Raw genomic sequence first — 18284 nt, forward strand, 5'->3', positions numbered from 1 at the left:
CAGCTGACGGCAGCGACATATTCAGCTTCTGCTGTTGATGTGGATACACAAGTCTGTTTCTTTGAAGTCCAACTCACTAGTCTACCTCCTAGGAATTGACAGCTACCAGATGTACTCTTTCTATCTAACTTGCATCCTCCATAGTCTGAGTCGGTGAAAGCGTTCAGCTGAAAATCGGATTTAGCTGGATACCAAAGGCCAAGTTTGGGAGTGCCTTTTAGGTATTTGAAGATGCGTTTCACAGCAACTACATGGGATTCCATAGGATTTGCTTGGTATCTGGCACAGACACATGTAGAAAACATGATGTCAAGTCTGCTGGCAGTGAGGTATAAGAGTGATCCGATCATTCCACGATATCTTTTCTGATCAACAGGTTTGCCATTTAAGTCTGCATCGATTTTGTATCCAAAAGCCATTGGGGTTTTTGCGGTATTGGATTTGTCCATTGAAAAGCGAGTGAGTAGGTTTTTGACATAATTCTCTTGGTTGATGAAAATGCCATCAGTTGACTGTTTGATTTGAAGTCCGAGAAAAGTAGTCATCTCCCCAATCATGCTTATTTCAAATTTGCTCTTCATTAGATCTGCAAACTTAATACTCAAAGATTCATCAGTAGAACCGAAAATAATGTCATCAACATATATTTGTACGATTAAAAGATGTTTATTATAGATTTTACGAAAGAGGGTTTGATCGATTGAACCTCTTTTAAAACCTGATTCTTCGAGAAAGGTTGTCAATGTGGCATACCAGGCTCGGGGTGCTTGTTTTAAGCCATAGACAGCTTTCTGCAATTTGAAGCTGTGATCAGGAAATTTGGGATCTTCGAAACCTGGTGGTTGTTGGATGTATACATCGCGATCTAACTCTCCATGTAGGAATGCACATTTAACATCCATTTGGAATACTTTGAAGTTCTTATGTGCAGCATATGCAAGAAAGATGCGAATTGCTTCAATTCTGGCAACTGGAGCATATGTTTCATCGTAGTCGATTCCTTCTTGTTGTGAATATCCTTTGACTACGAGACGTGCCTTGTTTCGACAAACGATTCCTTGATCGTCAGTTTTGTTTCTAAATACCCATCTTGAACCTATAACAGAAACATCGGGTGGGGTAGGGACAAGATTCCATACGTCATTTCTTTCAAATTCTTCTAGCTCTTCTTGTATAGCTTTTACCCAGTCTGGATCTTTGAGAGCAGAATGTATGGTTTTGGGTTCAGTCATGGATAAGAAGGCTCCAAATAAACAATCATTAGAAGTTGCGGCTCTAGTTTGGATGCCTGAGTTTGGATCTCCGATGATTTGGTCAGTTGGGTGGTTTCTGGTCCATTTTATTAAGCGATTCTCTTCCGCTATAATAATTGGAATTTCAGTATCCCATTGTTCTTCTCCGGGAGTTTCATCTTGGAATAGGTTTGAAGGTTTCCTCATAAATGATGCATCGGGATTATTTTGGATATTTGGGGATGGGGTATTTAAAGGAGGATTTGGTGTTTGTTCCAATGAAGAAGTATGTGTAGGTGGTTCCCCCTCGAATTGATCTGCATCATTTCGGTTTGTTTTTGGAGTTCCTTCAGTGGTTGTTCCTGTAGAATCAATAGAAGTAGTTAGAAGTTCAGAATTGTAAGCGGTTTTGGGTTGTTCAAAAAGTAAATCAAGATCGATTTCAATATCTCTGTCAGGAGAAGGTGTTTGTTGAATTGGATTTTGAAAAATATTATCGATCATTTTTGAACCAAAATGTTCACGATCCAATTTCCTGACATAAAATTCATCGAAATGAACATTGGTACTTTCTTCAATTACTCTGGTACGTTTGTTCAGTACTCGATAAGCAGCTGAAGAAAATGAGTAACCAAGGAAAATTCCTTCGTCCGACCTTGATTCAAATTTTGAGAGGTGGTCTTTATTGTTCTTTATGAAGCATCGACAACCAAAAATATGGAAAAATTTGATGTTTGGTTTTCGGTTGTTAATGACTTCATATGGTGTTTTATGAAGATGTTTATGGATTAAGGAACGATTTTGAGTGTAGCAAGCTGTGGCTATTGCTTCTGCCCAGAAGTATTGTGGCAGATCAGCGAAGATAAGCATTGATCTTGCAGCTTCACATAGAGTTCTGTTCCTTCTTTCGACAACTCCGTTCTATTGTGGAGTGTATAGGGCTGAGAAGTTATGTTCAATTCCTTTGTCTTTGAGAAATGAATCTAGAGTCTTGTTTTTGAACTCTAAACCATTATCACTTCGGATTCTTCGAACAGGTCGTTTGAGCTTCAGTTCGATTTGTTTTATGAAGTTGATCATCTCTTCAGGTGCTTCTGATTTTAGTCTTAAGAAGAAGACCCAAGTAAATCGCGAGAAGCCATCAACGACAACAAGAATGTACTTCTTCCCTTGTATGGTTTGGGTTTTGGCAGGGCCACAAAGGTCTATGTGCAGCAATTCTAGTGGTTCGGATACACTAGATTCCGAGATGCTTTTGTGAGTGGATTTGGAAAGTTTTCCCTTTTCACATGCAGCACACAGAGTGTCATTATCAAGCTTTAGAAGTGGCAGTCCTCTAACAAGATCATCGCCGATCAGTTTGTTGATGTACCCAAAGTGTAGATGGGAAAGGCGGCGGTGCCATAACCAACTGATATCTGCTGGGGCTTTTGATAGCAGACATATATCGGGTTTACCATAGATAAGATCCATGTCACGTGGATACATATTTCCGCCACGGTAAGAATCAACAATGATTTCTTTGGTTTTGGCGTCCATGATCAAGCTTCTTTGTTTGGTGAATAGGACTTCAAGATTGTTATCACACAGTTGAGAAACACTGATGAGGTTGTGTTTCAGGTCATCGACATAGGCAACTTTCTTTATGGTGAAGTTACCATTTGTTATGTTTCCATAACCCTTGATTTTTGCCGTCATGTTGTTGCCGAAGGTAACGTCTTGATTGGTTTGGGTGGGTTTGAAGTCACGAAGGTAGTTTCGGTTTCCTGTCATATGCTTGGAGCAGCCACTATCAATATACCATGTATCATCCTTGGGTTCTCCAACATTAGATACCTGCAATTTAGACAGAAGATTTAGGTACCCAAATCTGAATGGGTCCTGGTTTGTTAGTTGTTTTTATTTTGGGTTTTTTGTTTACTGAACTTCTTGTAGCATTTGACTTCATATTGCTATTAGAGTTTGGTTTATAAGGATGGAATGGTTGAGGTTTGATTTTATTTATCAAATTTTCCCAAAAAGTGATTTGTTTCTGAAAATTCGTTGGTTGATAAAATCTGTGATTTGGTGAATGATATCCTAGATGTGAAGATTTGTTTGAAAAGTTCTCTTCATATCTGGGATGTGATTGGCGGTTATGAAAAGCTTTTTGAAGATGATGGTTTGGAACTTTCTGATTTGGTCGTTTTTTAAAGTTCCTTGAATGGTTAAAGGTGATCTCTTGAAAGCGGTTTTCAAAAGGTTTTTGAAAAGGTTTTGGTTTTTGTTTGGAAACCTGTTTTTGAGGTATGAGGTAAGGTTGAACTGGTTTCTTTGGTTTGTTTTCAAAAACTTTTGGTTTGTTAAGTGGGGTTTTGGTGGTTTCATTGGTATGTTTGATTTGGTGAGTTGAAGAACTAGCAGAGTCTGTTTCAGATTTTACAACTCTTTTTATAGACTTTTTGGAAACAGTGAAAGCAGTATCATCTGGGCTACAGTTGATAACTGTTTTGGTCATCTGAATCTTCCTCATTAGCAGATGTGAAAAGATCTGGAAGAGTGGATTCAGAGTTTTCACAAATTGTCATGTTTTCTTGTTTAGCTAGTTCATTTTCAAAGGATTCTCTTCCAATTCCTGGTCTGTAATTCGTATCAATTTTGCCAGTTCCTAAGGTGTTTGCTTTGGTGAAAACATCATCACTTAGTTTTCTAGCAATTTTGATAGAATTCATATTCCATATCAATCTTTTGTTTTCAGATTCAAGAAAATTGGTTTGGTTTAAAGAATCAGTCAGTTTTTCATTTAAAGTTTTGTATTTTTCAGTTGATTCTTGAAAGTTTTGTTTCAACTGAAGGATTTCCTTTTCTAAAACATCTTTTGTTTCAGAGGAAATGACTGACTGATTTTTTTGTTCCAAATCCTTTTTCTGAATTAGGGTTTGATTTAATTGTTCCAAGACGTGATTATAATCTTCTGATTTTCTTTCAACGTCTCTTTCCAATTTGTTCTTTATCCTTGTTGATTCTCCAAATTTGAGTTGCAAGGTTTGTAACTCAGATTTGCAGATATCGGAATTGATCATTGTGTCATGATATTTTTTGAGATCAGCTTCTAGACTTTTCTCAATCTTGGTTATATGGGACTCAAAAATTGATTTCGAAAGACCAAGTTCAGAGATCATAGACTATACCTGTTCTATGACGTTTGGAGCTCTTGAAGGTCTATCAACACCAACTACGAAACAGAAGTTTGATTGTGTTGGTTCATTGTCAGCTTCGTCTTCAGAAGTTGGCCAATATTCCACGTTTGGTTCATGGATTGCCATCAATGCTCTTTGCTTATCTTGATTTTCCTGTTTCTTTAATTCATCGGCTTTTTGAGCGTAGTATGCTGAGTCTTTGACTTTGGTTTTGTTTTTGGCTCGACATTCTCTGGCATAGTGATTAGTTCCTTTGCAGTTGTGACAAATGATCACTTCTTCATCACTGTCATCCTTTTGACTTTTAATCGGAAGTCTTTCAGGAGCTTGAGTTTGGATTTGTTGGGAAGATTGGGAAGGGTTCTGTTGGAATCCAAAATTTTGGTTGTTTTGAAAGCCATTGTTTTGATTAGTGTAACCTTGATTTTGGAATCCTCTGTTTTGGTTTTGAAAACTGTTGTTTTGGTTATTGTTATGATGACTTGAGTTGGGATTGTTTTGAAATCCCTGGTTTTGAAAACCTTGGTTTGAATTGTTTTGGAAGGAAGGTCTTTGAAAATTTTATCAAAAAGAAGGTCTTGGTTGAAAATCTGAGTTGTTTTGAACAGGTTGAGGTCTTGGTTGAAATCCAGAATTATTTTGTCCAAATGATGGTCGGTTTTGAAAATTTGGTTTAAAATTCGATTGACCGTGATTTGGAATAAATCTCTGGAGGTTTGTGTTTGCTACCAAAGCACACAGTTGTTGGTAGTCTGCTTCATCATTTAAATCAGATTGATCAAAAGAATTGTTCAAAAAGGGTTGGTTTTGAAAAGATGTCTGATTAAAATGATTGAAGTTTTGTTCATTAAAAGGTGTTTGGTTTTGAGAAGATGTGGAAACGAGAGCAAGTGGTCCTCCAAAAGCTGTAGTGGTTGGTGGGTCAATCGAGGATTCATACGATTGAAGTTCTCCATACAAATTGTATAAAGTTTCAGTATGAATGGCTGGATTTCCCTGAATGATGAGTTTAACCATCTTCCAGCTTTCGTAAAGATTGTTTAGAAACTTGAGATTTATCTCGTGTTGTGTCTTTTTGATGCCCAAATTGTTCATTTTTACCATGATAAAATTGAACCTATCATGAGCATCATGGATGGTTTCTGATGAAAGCATCTTGAAATTATCGAATTCATTTAAAACAGATGTTCTTTTGTTTCCAATAATTCTTTGATTTCCACAAAAACGATTTTTTAAATTTTCCCAGATTTGATTTGCAGTCAGCAGTATTATGTCATCCATTTGACTTAGAATACTGTGGGGAATTCCAGACACAAGTTCCTTTTTGGCTTTGAGTTGCAGCCTTTTTTCGGTTTCAGCAAGAGTGGCTTGATTTGTAGCAAGAGTAGCCATATTTTTTGGAGTAACATATGTTCCTTCTACACAATTCCAGACATCTTCACTTATGGTGTTAAGATGAAGATTCATACGGCCAACCCACGAATTATACTCTTCAGGAATAAGTATGGGTGCCCGTGAACTAGATCCCAAGCTGTTAGCAATAGAAACAGAGTTCATGTTGGAGTAATTAGCAGAAGACATTTTTTTGTTTTGAAAGGATTTTGAACAAGTGATATTAAAATGAAATTTTTAAAGAAAAACTTATGGAAGGTTTATAAACGCTAACCAAAAGTTTTCGACAAAAATTTCAAAGTAAATCACACAAGCTCTGAATTTTTTTGTTTAAGTTTTTAATTTTTTTTTAACGATTTTGAACAAGTGATATTAAAATGAAATTTTTAAAGAAAAGCTTATGGAAGGTTTATAAACGCTAACCAAAAGTTTTCGACAAAAATTTCAAGGTAAATCACACAAGCTCTGATACCAATTGTTGAAAATATACGATCTGATTACCACGAATAAAGGCTCGGATACCAGTTACTGGGTGACAGATATATATATTTAAGGAGATAAGATGCGGAAAAAAAATAAGAAGTGTGGAATAAATATAAACTGGAAAGCTATAAATGACTGAAAGCTATAAATGAAATAAATGACAGTATTTAAATGACGTAAAGCTGTAATAAAATATATAAATATATAAATATATATAAAGTCGGTTCGTCAATAAATTGACTGAACTGGTTTAGAATTGGACTGGATCTTAATAGACTGTGTCTCTATTTGTTCAAAGTTCAATCCGGTAAGTAACAATAAATTCTTTTTATGTAACAATGAACTGTTTACAAAACGATACAAAATACACGGGTAATGTTTTTTGTATGTGGGTATGGGGTTTTTTAAGGTGATTTGATGAGGTTGAAGTGGGTATTTGGAGGGTGGTAGAAGGTGGAATAAGGTTGTAGTTTTGGTGGTATAAGGTAACAAAGAGGGTGATGTTGAAAGAGCTTTGGGTGGTTATGAATATAGATTTTCGTAGTAAATCTCTCTGGATAGCCAATTCTCTCTCGCGTCTCTCTGGGGTTTGCAGTGGTCAAAAAAATCGAGGAAAATTCCTGGATGTAGGTAAGGTCCTGAATAATTTGCGTTGCAAATCTCTCCCGTATTATCTTGTTGAGTTGTGCTCGGTGAATTTTTTCTTAACTTGCAAATTCTGAAGTCGAAAATCAGCAAGGTGATGATGGTTGTGGTCATTTGAAAGGGTTTTTGGAGGAGGTTTAAGGAGGGTATTTGGAGGGTGTTTGGAGAGTATTTTGAGGTTGTTTGGAGGTTGATATAAGGTGGTGATGGTGGTGAAAGTTTATGAAGATGATGATGTTTGATGGGTTGAAGATGAACACCTTGAGTTTGAATGAAGAAGATGAAGATGGTTGATGTTCTTCATTTTTGGTTGTTGTTAATCTTGATGTTCTTGGTTGGGAGAGTTTTTTTTTTGTGTATTGAGATGTAGCTCGAGGTATTACAAAGAAAAAGAACACACACGAACTATAGCTCACTTATTCTCTATACATACACATGTATACATATATGAGAGAACAAGAATCTTCTTCACTTGAGTGTTTGTTGAAAGTAGTGGCTGCAAGTTGTAGTAGGGTAGGAGGTAAGAACGTGGGAGTGGGTTTTGCTTTTTCATTTTTAATTCTCCACCGAGAGATATGAGTTTTAAATTCAATTAATGAATTGAATTTTCATATTTGACCCTTGAGTTTTTGAAGTCTTGACATTTTTATCTCTTGATTTGTTTTGTCTTCAAACGATCAAATATGCGGCTATTTTTCCGTCTTTGCGTATTTTTGTATTTCATAATTAAGCACGAATCCATACAACCTGAAATAACTGATAATATTTGTTAGATAATATAAAAACAGTTCGTATTATTTCAGTGATGGTCACATACAAAAATAATTTTCAACAATAATAATTATACGTTGGTTAATAAGATTAAATAAATATCAAACGTAAAGTGTAATTATATATAAACTAAATTTCAATAGTAAAATAATATCTTTACTTCTACTTATAAAGTTATGTTTTTTTTAACCTTTAACATATTATACTGAATTTATTAGATTTAATATAGTATTGGATGTAAACCATTATCATTTTAAGGATATAATTTTGGAACAATTTGTATAAAATACTTAAATTATTAATTTAAATATAACATTACATGGTCAAATTAAATATAAATTTTAGTTTACCTTAAACAACCCAAAAAATATTTTGTAAATAGTTAAAAGTGATATATTGTAGTGTCTTTCTAATAATGATTATAAGTTGGTTAATAAATTTAAATAAATATCAAACCTAAAGTGTAATCATAAATACACTAAATTTCAATTTTAAAATAATATTTTTACTTCTACTTATAAAGTTATGTCTTTAATTTTTAATATATTATACTTAATTTATTAGATTTAAAATGTTGTTGTATGTAAATCATTATAAGTTTAAAGCTACAAGTTTTGAACAGTTTTGACAAAATACTTAAATTATTAATTTAAATATAACATAACAGTATCAACTTAAATATAAATTTCAGTTCCACTTAAAAAACCCAAAGAATATTTTGGAAATAGTTAAAAGTGATAAATTGTATTGATAAATGCAAAAACTAAATGATAATCTCAATTTAAGTAAAATATTTCCTAAAGATATTTTTATAATCTTTAAAAGTTTCAAATAAGTAGCTTAAAATAACTTACAATAACAATAGTTAAAGATAACTCTATATAAATTATTATATTGTTACCTTTAAAATAAAAAAAAACAATGTTTGATGTTTTAAAAAATTATAATGATAGAAATTAAAACATTAAGCAAATAAATTTTAAAAAATTAATTAACAATAACAATTATAAATAACATTAAACCATATATTATATTTAATTTTATTCATGTGTAACTCGCGGATAGAAGTCATTCAAACGATTGAATGAACTACAATATTAAAATCTCATATTATATTTCTATTTATAAAATTATGACTTTAACTTTTTAACATATTATAGTTAACTTATTAGTTTAAATATGTTTTCGTATGTGAGCAATTATCAATTTAAAGTCACAACATTTGTATAATTTATGAGTTGATGCAAAATAGTTAAATTATTAATTTCAATATAATATTAAACAATTAACTTAAATCAAAATTTCAGCTAAACTTGAAAAAAATCGAAAGGCTGTTTTATAAATAGTTAAAGATTATAAATTATATTGTTAAACCTAAATTGTAATCCTAAATTAACAAAAAAAAAATCCATGAAACTATTTTTTATAATCATTAACAATTTTCAAATAAATAGCTTAAAAATAACTTACAATAAGAATACTTAAAAGTAATATTATATAAAGAAACTATAATATTTTCTTTAAAAACAAAAACCATGTTTTTTGTTTTAAATAACTACAATCATAGAAACTAACAATATTTATCAAATAAAATTTTAAAACGTTAAATTTCTAAAACCAAATTAAAATAATTAAGAGTTTCGAAATACGTTATTTTAAATAACTTACAACAACAATAGTTAAAAGTAAAATTATATATAAAAATTATATTGTTGTCTTTAAAAACAAAAATAATGTTTGATTTTTAAAATAATTACAATGATAGAAATTAGAATCTTAAGCAAATAAACTTTTTAAAATTAATTAATCATAACAACACTTATAAATATCATTAAATCATATATTATATTTAATTTTATTCATAAGTAACCTGCAGGTAGACGTCATCAAGACACTTAGGATTATAAAATTTTAAAAGATATCTACATTATCATATAATTTAAAACAAACAATGTTTATACCAACTTTTTATAAGATTTATTATATAAAAGCTAATAACAATGTCATTGATATATTTAAAAAACATATATTTGTAAAAATTTCAAATATATTGTTGTATTCTGCGCAACGCGCGGGTATTCGCCGAGTATGTTATATATATATATATATATATATATATATATATATGAGACTGTCGTTTTGGCAATTATAGACATTATACAAATATATCCAATAATCGACATTAAGCAGACTATGTAGTGTTCTCAGAAAGGAGGAAGTAAGCACAAAAACATGAAACTCTTATAAATATATCTAATTATCGACACTATACTAATTGTAACACCCATTTTTTACCGTTCCGTAGGATTCAATATAAACCATTGTTTATGTAATTCGAAATAGAAATATATTACTCTTTAGCCCAAATAACCATCATAAACATTTAGGAAACATCGATAAGATTTCCATAGATATATAGAATGCTTAACTCCAACTTAGTATGAAGAAGTTATACTTCTTCGAAGCATTGCGATTAAACCGACACGGCTCAGCGTATCGTAAGAAGTAAATTTTGAGATAGGTTTCTTATTAGACTAAGCAATCTAAAGAAAGTTGCAGTGGTTGTTAAACCGAGAGCGTGCATATAGAGAACATCGAAATCTGACTTCGTGAGAGGAAATTATGAAATTTAGATGTTTCAGCAGAGCAGTGTGCACATAGAAATTGAATTTTAGGTGTTCCAGAAATTGAATTTTAGGACGGTAGGTTATTAGGTAAAATAATCTAAACGAGAATTGAAGATCTCATCAATAGGAAGCCATCGATATAAAGAACATCGAGAACGGAGTCCATATGTAGAAGTTATACTTTCTGCAGCGATTTCTAACAGTCTAACATCCATAAAAATCAAGTCAATTTAAAACATTTTCAAACATCCAAAAGTCATTAGTTATTACAAAATGTTTTCAAAATAATTTCATATCAGAGTATCCCAGAAACCATAAGTCCAAAACGCGAGGATGTGTACGATCACGCCTTTACCTTGCCGAGACATCTGAAGCACCTGAAACAATAAACTGAAACCGTAAGCATAAAACTTAGTGAGTTCCCCCAAAATACCCATACACACAACAATGCACATATAATCACAAACAACATACTATGAGTCCAATCAACCATCGGGTTGGAATACCCCAGACCCTCAACCATCGGGTTGGAATGCCAACATATTATGGGTCCAATCAACCATCGGGTTGGAGTACCCCAGGCCCTAAACCATCAGGTTGGAATGCCAACACACTATGGGTACAATCAACCATCGGGTTGGAATACCCTAGGCCCTCAACCATCGGGTTGGAATACCCTAGGCCCTCAACCATTGGGTTGGAATGCCAACATACTATGGATCCAATCAACCATCGGGTTGAAATATCCCAGGCCCTCAACCATCGGATTGGAATGCCCACAGACTACGAGTCCAATCAACCTCGGGATGGAGTACTCACGGCCCACAACCATCGGGTTGGAATGCTCAGGTCTATTGGCTCTTGCACAAAGCAGATAAGCCTCAACCACTAATCAAACATGTGCACATATATCAAATAATCACATAATAGTCTATAGAAATACAAACCGATCTAACAGATCATAACAACATAATAACATCCTATCTACCAGGATACCGATCTAACAGATCCTAACAACATAATAACATCATATCTACCAGGATACCGATCTAACAGATCATACGATACTCGAGCATATATATAACATATCAAGATGACAATCCAAAAAGGGCAGACCTTGGTGCCTTAGACCCTTGAGTATAATGAGGAAAAATCACCTCACACTGCTGAAGTCCCGTGGACGAAACCCTATCTGCTAGATGACAGATTCTCGAACTGTCAACATCAAATCAACACCCAATTAATGATTGGGTTCCAATACATAACCATAAGTCCATGCTTGGGGTAAAAGATTACTTTACCCCAACCTAGATTGATTCAAGCCCAAGGCCCAACTCACACTCCAAAGGCCCAAAAGTCACCCAATGGACCAAAGCCCAACATATGGCCCAATTTTCCTAATTGGGCCCAAGTCCCTCACATAGGCCTTACCCCAAAGCCCATCCAAATATTTTAGTCCATTAACTTGTTCTTGGATAGCCCATCAATAGCCCAATCACCAAAGCTCAATCGAAAGGCCCAACTCAAGGCCCAAGTGAAATTAGGGTTTTCACATGAAATGACGATTAGGGTTAAGTGTTCCTACTTAACCCATTAAGGACTTAATCCATTAAGTCCAATATTGCCTTAGGTTAATTGCAAATGATTATTAATTAACATTTTTAGTCTATTAAATAATTCCAGTGCGGGTCCCGATAAATCCTCAAAGTTAGGGTTTCATGACATTAGGGTTTTCCAAACCCTAATTAGGGTTTCCAACCCAAATACTAGCACATTAGTCAAACGGTTAGGCTTTTAGGTCAATTAGGCTTTCATTAGGCCCATTAGGGTTTCATAAGTCGGGCACCACCCCCTACCACCTCGGGTAGTGGTGGTCAACGGCGGCTCACGGCGGCGGCCACCACCTCACTATGGTGGTTATGGTTCTAGTTCATTTATGCCCAAGCATCCCAAAGCAGTCTAAACACAACAAAAGCACACCGCTACCCAACACGACGGCTGGTGGCGGTAGGAGGCGGCAGCCACCACCTTACGGTGGTGGTTATGAGTTTTCTTTTTATTATTCCGACACCGATTACAATTTTACAATGCAAAATCCCAAATAACACACACTAAGATAAACACACACACACAACCACCCTTGTGGTAGCTGGAGGTGGTACATGGTGGCATCCACCACCTCACGGTGGTGATGGTGACATTTCTCGCGATTTCCGGCCAAACAACCTACACACAACACCTACTCACTGCAGAAATACACACAAACGCACCAAATCACGCACACAGCCACCTTTCACGGTGGCTAGTGGTAGTAGATTAGGGTAACGAACATACATACGCTTTGTTCGAGCTCTGAAAGCAGCCACCCACATGGTGGCGTTCAACGAACGGCGACAACAACAACATGGCAACCGGCGGCAGCTTGTCGTCAATGAAAACGGGCAGCGGCGACAATGGCGCAACGGCAGGAGGAGGCGGCTGACCCGACTGTGGTGGTGGCGCTTCGATAGCGATGTAGCTGGTGGCGGAGCAACGACGAACTGAAGGAGAGGAAGGGATGAGGTGAACGATAGCAGCAACAACGACAGAAGGAAGAGGAAGATAATGATGGAGGAGGGTGGCAGCGGACGTCACGAAACTTCGTTGGCGACTAGATAGCGACAACAGCTTCTCGGTTATCTCCGGCTTCAACAACGGTGGTTGACGACCTCAACGGAGGTGGTGGTGCGGCGCCGTAAGTCGAGAGAGTGAAGGTGGCGGTGCCGGTGGGGAGGCATAAGGGTAGGGGTGGTGGCTGATATCCGACTCCTAGGGTTAGGGTTTACCGGGGTGACGGGTTTATATATCCCGAGCCCCATATAAACTTATTCCCATGTGACATCCCCAATTTCACGGCCAGAAAATACCGATTTAGTTTATGCTTTCTTTTTTAAAATAAAATCAAAGTAATCCATTGATTAAAAGAGTTGCAGAATTTGTTCCCAAAACAAAATATGATAAAAAGTTTATCAAAACATTTATTAAAGAAATGTATTTTCATTATATAACAAAACTCGGGATGTCATGTTCCGATACAGACCAAAAGCATAAACAATACAGAATAGACCTTACAACAGTTATTTACAACTACTGGTCTATAAGCCAAAATATATTGACAAGTCATCCAACTTATGCTCTCGTGCCACTACCTGTAATATAAATAAAACTGAGTGGGTCAGGCTTGGGAGCCTGGTGAGCATATAGGGTTTTCAACCCACAATAAATAATTATATTAAGTTCATCAACCAACAATAACCCGATTACCCATTCCCGTTATCCTCACTTTACATCCCTAAAACAACTATAACTTCTTCATCCAACGTCCGTTTTCGTCTGTCTTTTTACCGTTGCACTACTATTAACGAGATATTCGATTCTCGTTTAGATTGTTTCGACTAAAAATCACTCGATCTCATATTCAAACTTTGGGCTGCATACTGTTAAGCTGAAACTTAGAAAAATCATAACTTCCTCATACGAAGTCAGATTTGGACGTTCTTTTTATGCACGCTCTCGGTTTAACGTATTCTACGACTTTCGTTTAGATCACTAAGGCTAAAAAGCGTTCCATCGTAAATTCACTTTTTACGGCATACAACGTCGTGTCGATTCTGTCGCGAAACTTCGACAAGTCATAACTTCTTCGTTATAACTTAGATTTCGGCATTCTTTATATACCCGAAATCATTATCTCGACCACTACCTCTTTATGTAAAAATATCGGGTTTATCTTACATTTTATTATGACGCTTATTTTTATCCTTAATTTATTTAAGTCACACAATTAAGCACAAAACACATAATACCAAAATAATACATTTTTATTATTTCGAAACGAGCTACAAAGGTTAACCTAAACTATTACATCATCATTAATGCCTAGCGTAGAAACACAGGCGTTACATCCCATAATGCCATCTTTGGTCCCTCCCTTCCCCTTTTCTTTCAAAGTGAGTCCACAATTTACCCTTTTAACCCCAGCCATCCAAAATCCCTTCAAATTAAGTCCAACATTTTACCAAACAGCCCCTCCCTCTACAAATTATTTTCGATTGAAGTCCTTATGTTACCAAATGGCCCCTCCTCTACAAAACCTTTTCAAATTAGGTCCATAATTTACTGTTTAGCCCCTGCTCCCATAAATCCTTTCATATTAAATCCCAACTTACCAAACATCCTCTGACTACTAAAAATCTTTACAAAATAAGAATCGAAATTACACTTTAACCCCCGGAACTCTAAATCATGTCATTTGACTCCTCGAAACCAACACCCCGATAAATATTATGGATTTTAGGACTACTATTCATTTATTAATTTGTTTATTTAATTATTTAATAAACGGGGTGTTACAAAAAAATTAGTTGTTTAGGTCTAAAGAAAAGTTGTAGATCTCCTCAAGAGCTTTCCGGGAATATAAATAACATCGAAAACGGAGCTCGTATGAAGAAGTTACGCCGTTTTGAAAATATAAAAAATCGCACGCGCCAAGTGTTCGGCACACATGATGACGTGGCACCACGAGTGTCACACCCCCAAACCAAGGATGGCGGAAACGTCCGGGGGTGGAGGACTTCATGTATAGTATCATAACAACAATTGTAATAGTAATTCAAGCAAACCCAACCAACATATATATAATTGAAAAAGTTACATCATTGTATGAATTACATGTTTACGAATCAATTACATTATGTTGACAAAATATGAAATAGTAGACGCCTTAGCGTCCCATCCTCAAATGCACTTGGTTACCTGTTTAATGATTTCCTGAGAATACAAGTTGTTTGAAAAAGTGTCAACACAAGGGTTGGTGAGTTCATAAGCTTTTGTTTGGTATTATTAAAAGCCTTTCGTTTGTAAAAGTAGTATTTGTGTTAGAAAATCCAATATTTTCCTTAATGTGTAAATGTAGTCTTAAAACCCAAAGACCGAAATGTACAAGTAATTTGTCATATTTATAGTAAAACAATGCAAGTTTAAATCGACATAAACTCGTTAAATTTTAATGAAGTTCCCGTAAATTCCAATGTTTATTAATACTTTATGTGAGTTTATTATAACCATACTATGACCAAGGTTGCCTAAAACGACGTTCTTCAGGTGTCGGAAATGTTATGACATTTGTCACCCCAGACCTATCGGTCTAACTGTTGCATGCAGTTTAGGTGTGGGTTTGTCAAACCCAATATAGATCTATACAGAACTATCACGCTCTCCCTCAAGGAGACTCTGGTTACAATACAGGACTTAATGGTAATTTGAAGTAAATGTCTCACAAAGTCATTAACGGAATTACGTGTTATGAAAACTTGGTACCGTATGGCCGTACCTTGCTTAATGAAAATATCATTTGTATAAATGTACCCTTTTTAAATGTATGTGTTATGTAATGTTTCATAAAGTCATTAACGGAATTACGTGTTATGAAAACTTGGTATCGTATGGCCGTACCTTGCTTAATGAAAATATCATTTGTATAAATGTACCCTTTTTAAATGTATGTGTTATGTAATGTATCATAAACTATACCTATTATAGTTTATCAACCAAGGGTAGTACGTAGTAATGTATGCAAACTATATTCAAAATAGTTTATTAAATGTTTGAATGTATCGGTTGTACTTTGATTATAATAACTTGTTATTCTTTATATTTTATATGTCCAAATCCATTTGTAAACTAATGTGTGTCTAAATATTAAGATAAAATGTCATATATTGCAATAACATATAATCACATAAAGATATACACCTTGCTCAACATGTTACAAGGTGAAATGAAATTGACAGCAACATTTTATTGTATACAGTTTCTGTTACTGTTCTTAGAAAATTTATAGAAAAATCATCAAAGCTCCAAATCCAAATCCGAAAATTCTGAGAGTTTGGAATATGAGTCTAGTTTGTTCGTAAATTTTATCATGATTTTTAGTGATCTCTAACAGAGGTGAAAATGTTCATAATCACAGACCGGTCCGGGTTTGCCTCTGAAATGATAGGCAGTTTTGTCAAAATCACCATAAATTGTAGAAACATCATATGGAGATGTGAAAGTAGCCATTTTAAAGCTAAGAGTTTGAACTACTTGCACCTGGAACAGTTTTGAAAACTAAAATATTTAAGTTGACCAAAACAGTCCGTGATCGAAGTTCATCTTTTCTGATGTAATCTGATAGAAAAAGTTTAATTGTGTTCTTGATGATTTAACTTGTATCCCCCCCTTAAAACTTAAGAAAAACATGTAAATGTAGGGGTATGAACTCACCCTATGTGGTTTCAATAGATGAAAGTAAGAGAGAGGAAGTGTTCAACCCAAGAACACTAAGAAGATGTCTTGATGATTCGAGAATCTAACACCGAATAAGATGGAATTTGTGTAAGATATCAATGATTTGAGTAGAATGGAGTGTAATAATATATGAATGATGAAGATACTTACTAATTGAAGAAAGAAATCCCTGGAGAAAGCCTTGAAGTTCTTGAAGTTGAGAGAAAAGATGAGAGAATTTTGGAGAGTGTTCTTTGGTTGCTAAGTGTAGAATGAAAGAAGTTAATGAGAATGAGGAGAGATGACCAATTCTCCAGCTCTTAGAACGTGGGAAGAGCTGGAGATTGGGTGTAAAGGTCCACTAAGGTGACAAGGGGTAGTGGGAAAGAGTGGCTAATCATAGAGTGAGGTGGTGGTGGTTTGCTTTTGCCATAAATTAAGGAAAAGCAAATATTCCCTCAATAATTAGTTCAACCACTAATTCTTTTAATATATTTTTATAAAAACCCTGGAGATTTATATATTTTGGGGCCTTAGTTTATAAAATAAAGTTTTGGGTGAAAATCCCACGTTAAAATAATGAAAAACGGAGTTAAAACGAAGTCGTAGTCGAAAAACCGGTAAAAAGGGGCCGTCTGCGAGACCTCTCGGATGGGGGCCGAGACTTCGGACCCTCGCATGCGAGGCTGCTGTCTGATGGCTTCGGATTCGGTCTCCTGAGAGGCTTCAGCTTCGGTCCTGATGAGAGGCTTCGGATCCGAGGCCTCGGATGAGAGGCTTCGGTCCTGAAGTTTCCGTTTTGGGTCCTTAAGGCTATTTTACCCGTTTTTACCCCGTTTCAAGTGGTTTTTGACCCGGTTAAGGGTCGGGATGACCCGAATGATTCCAAAAAGTTATGAGAACTTTTAAGAGAGATTTGGGAGAGATTTCAAATAGAAAGAGATAGAGTGAAAACGATTTAGAGAGGTTTCGTTTGTGATTAATTTGAGTGTCCGGCTTCATAACGCAAGGTTCGTAAACCCCGTTAAACCGTGTTTTAGTGTCGTACACACTCCCGATGAGTGTGCAATAATGTTTTATCGTTTTGGTTCGTTGTTTAGCACTGTTAAGGCTAAGGAAAATCAAACACATGAACTTTCTAAATGATGATTTCTCATTAAAATAGCGAATTGTATAGTGATTACATAACGTAAACCCTAACATACAAGGGTTATTGGAGTTGACCGGTTTGACTTGTTGACTTTGTTTGACTTTGACTTGACCGAAATTTGACGGTTGTCACATCATCCCCCCGTTAGAAGGAATTTCGTCCCGAAATTTTCATTTTGACTGGGATTTCAAGAGTTTGGGAAGAGATGTGGATACTTTTGTTTCATCTGATCCTCGCGCTCCCAGGTGAATTCGGGTCCTCGCTTAGCGTTCCAGCGGACCTTCACAATGGGAATACGACTTTGCTTTGTTCTTTTGATCTCTTGATCCATGATTTCTACCGGTTCTTCCACGAAGTGGAGACTCTCGTTGATTTCAATTTCGTCAAGTGGTATCACGAGGGTCTCGTCGGATAGATTTTGTCAATCATATTCTCGGGGTAAAAAAAAAATAAAGTTTTATTAGTTACCTATAGCGACGACTTGTCGTCACCACAG

Source organism: Lactuca virosa, chromosome 4, assembly GCF_052849685.1.
Source record: "Lactuca virosa cultivar CGN04683 chromosome 4, Lactuca_virosa_CGN04683_v6, whole genome shotgun sequence".
Classification (NCBI taxonomy): Eukaryota; Viridiplantae; Streptophyta; class Magnoliopsida; order Asterales; family Asteraceae; genus Lactuca; species Lactuca virosa.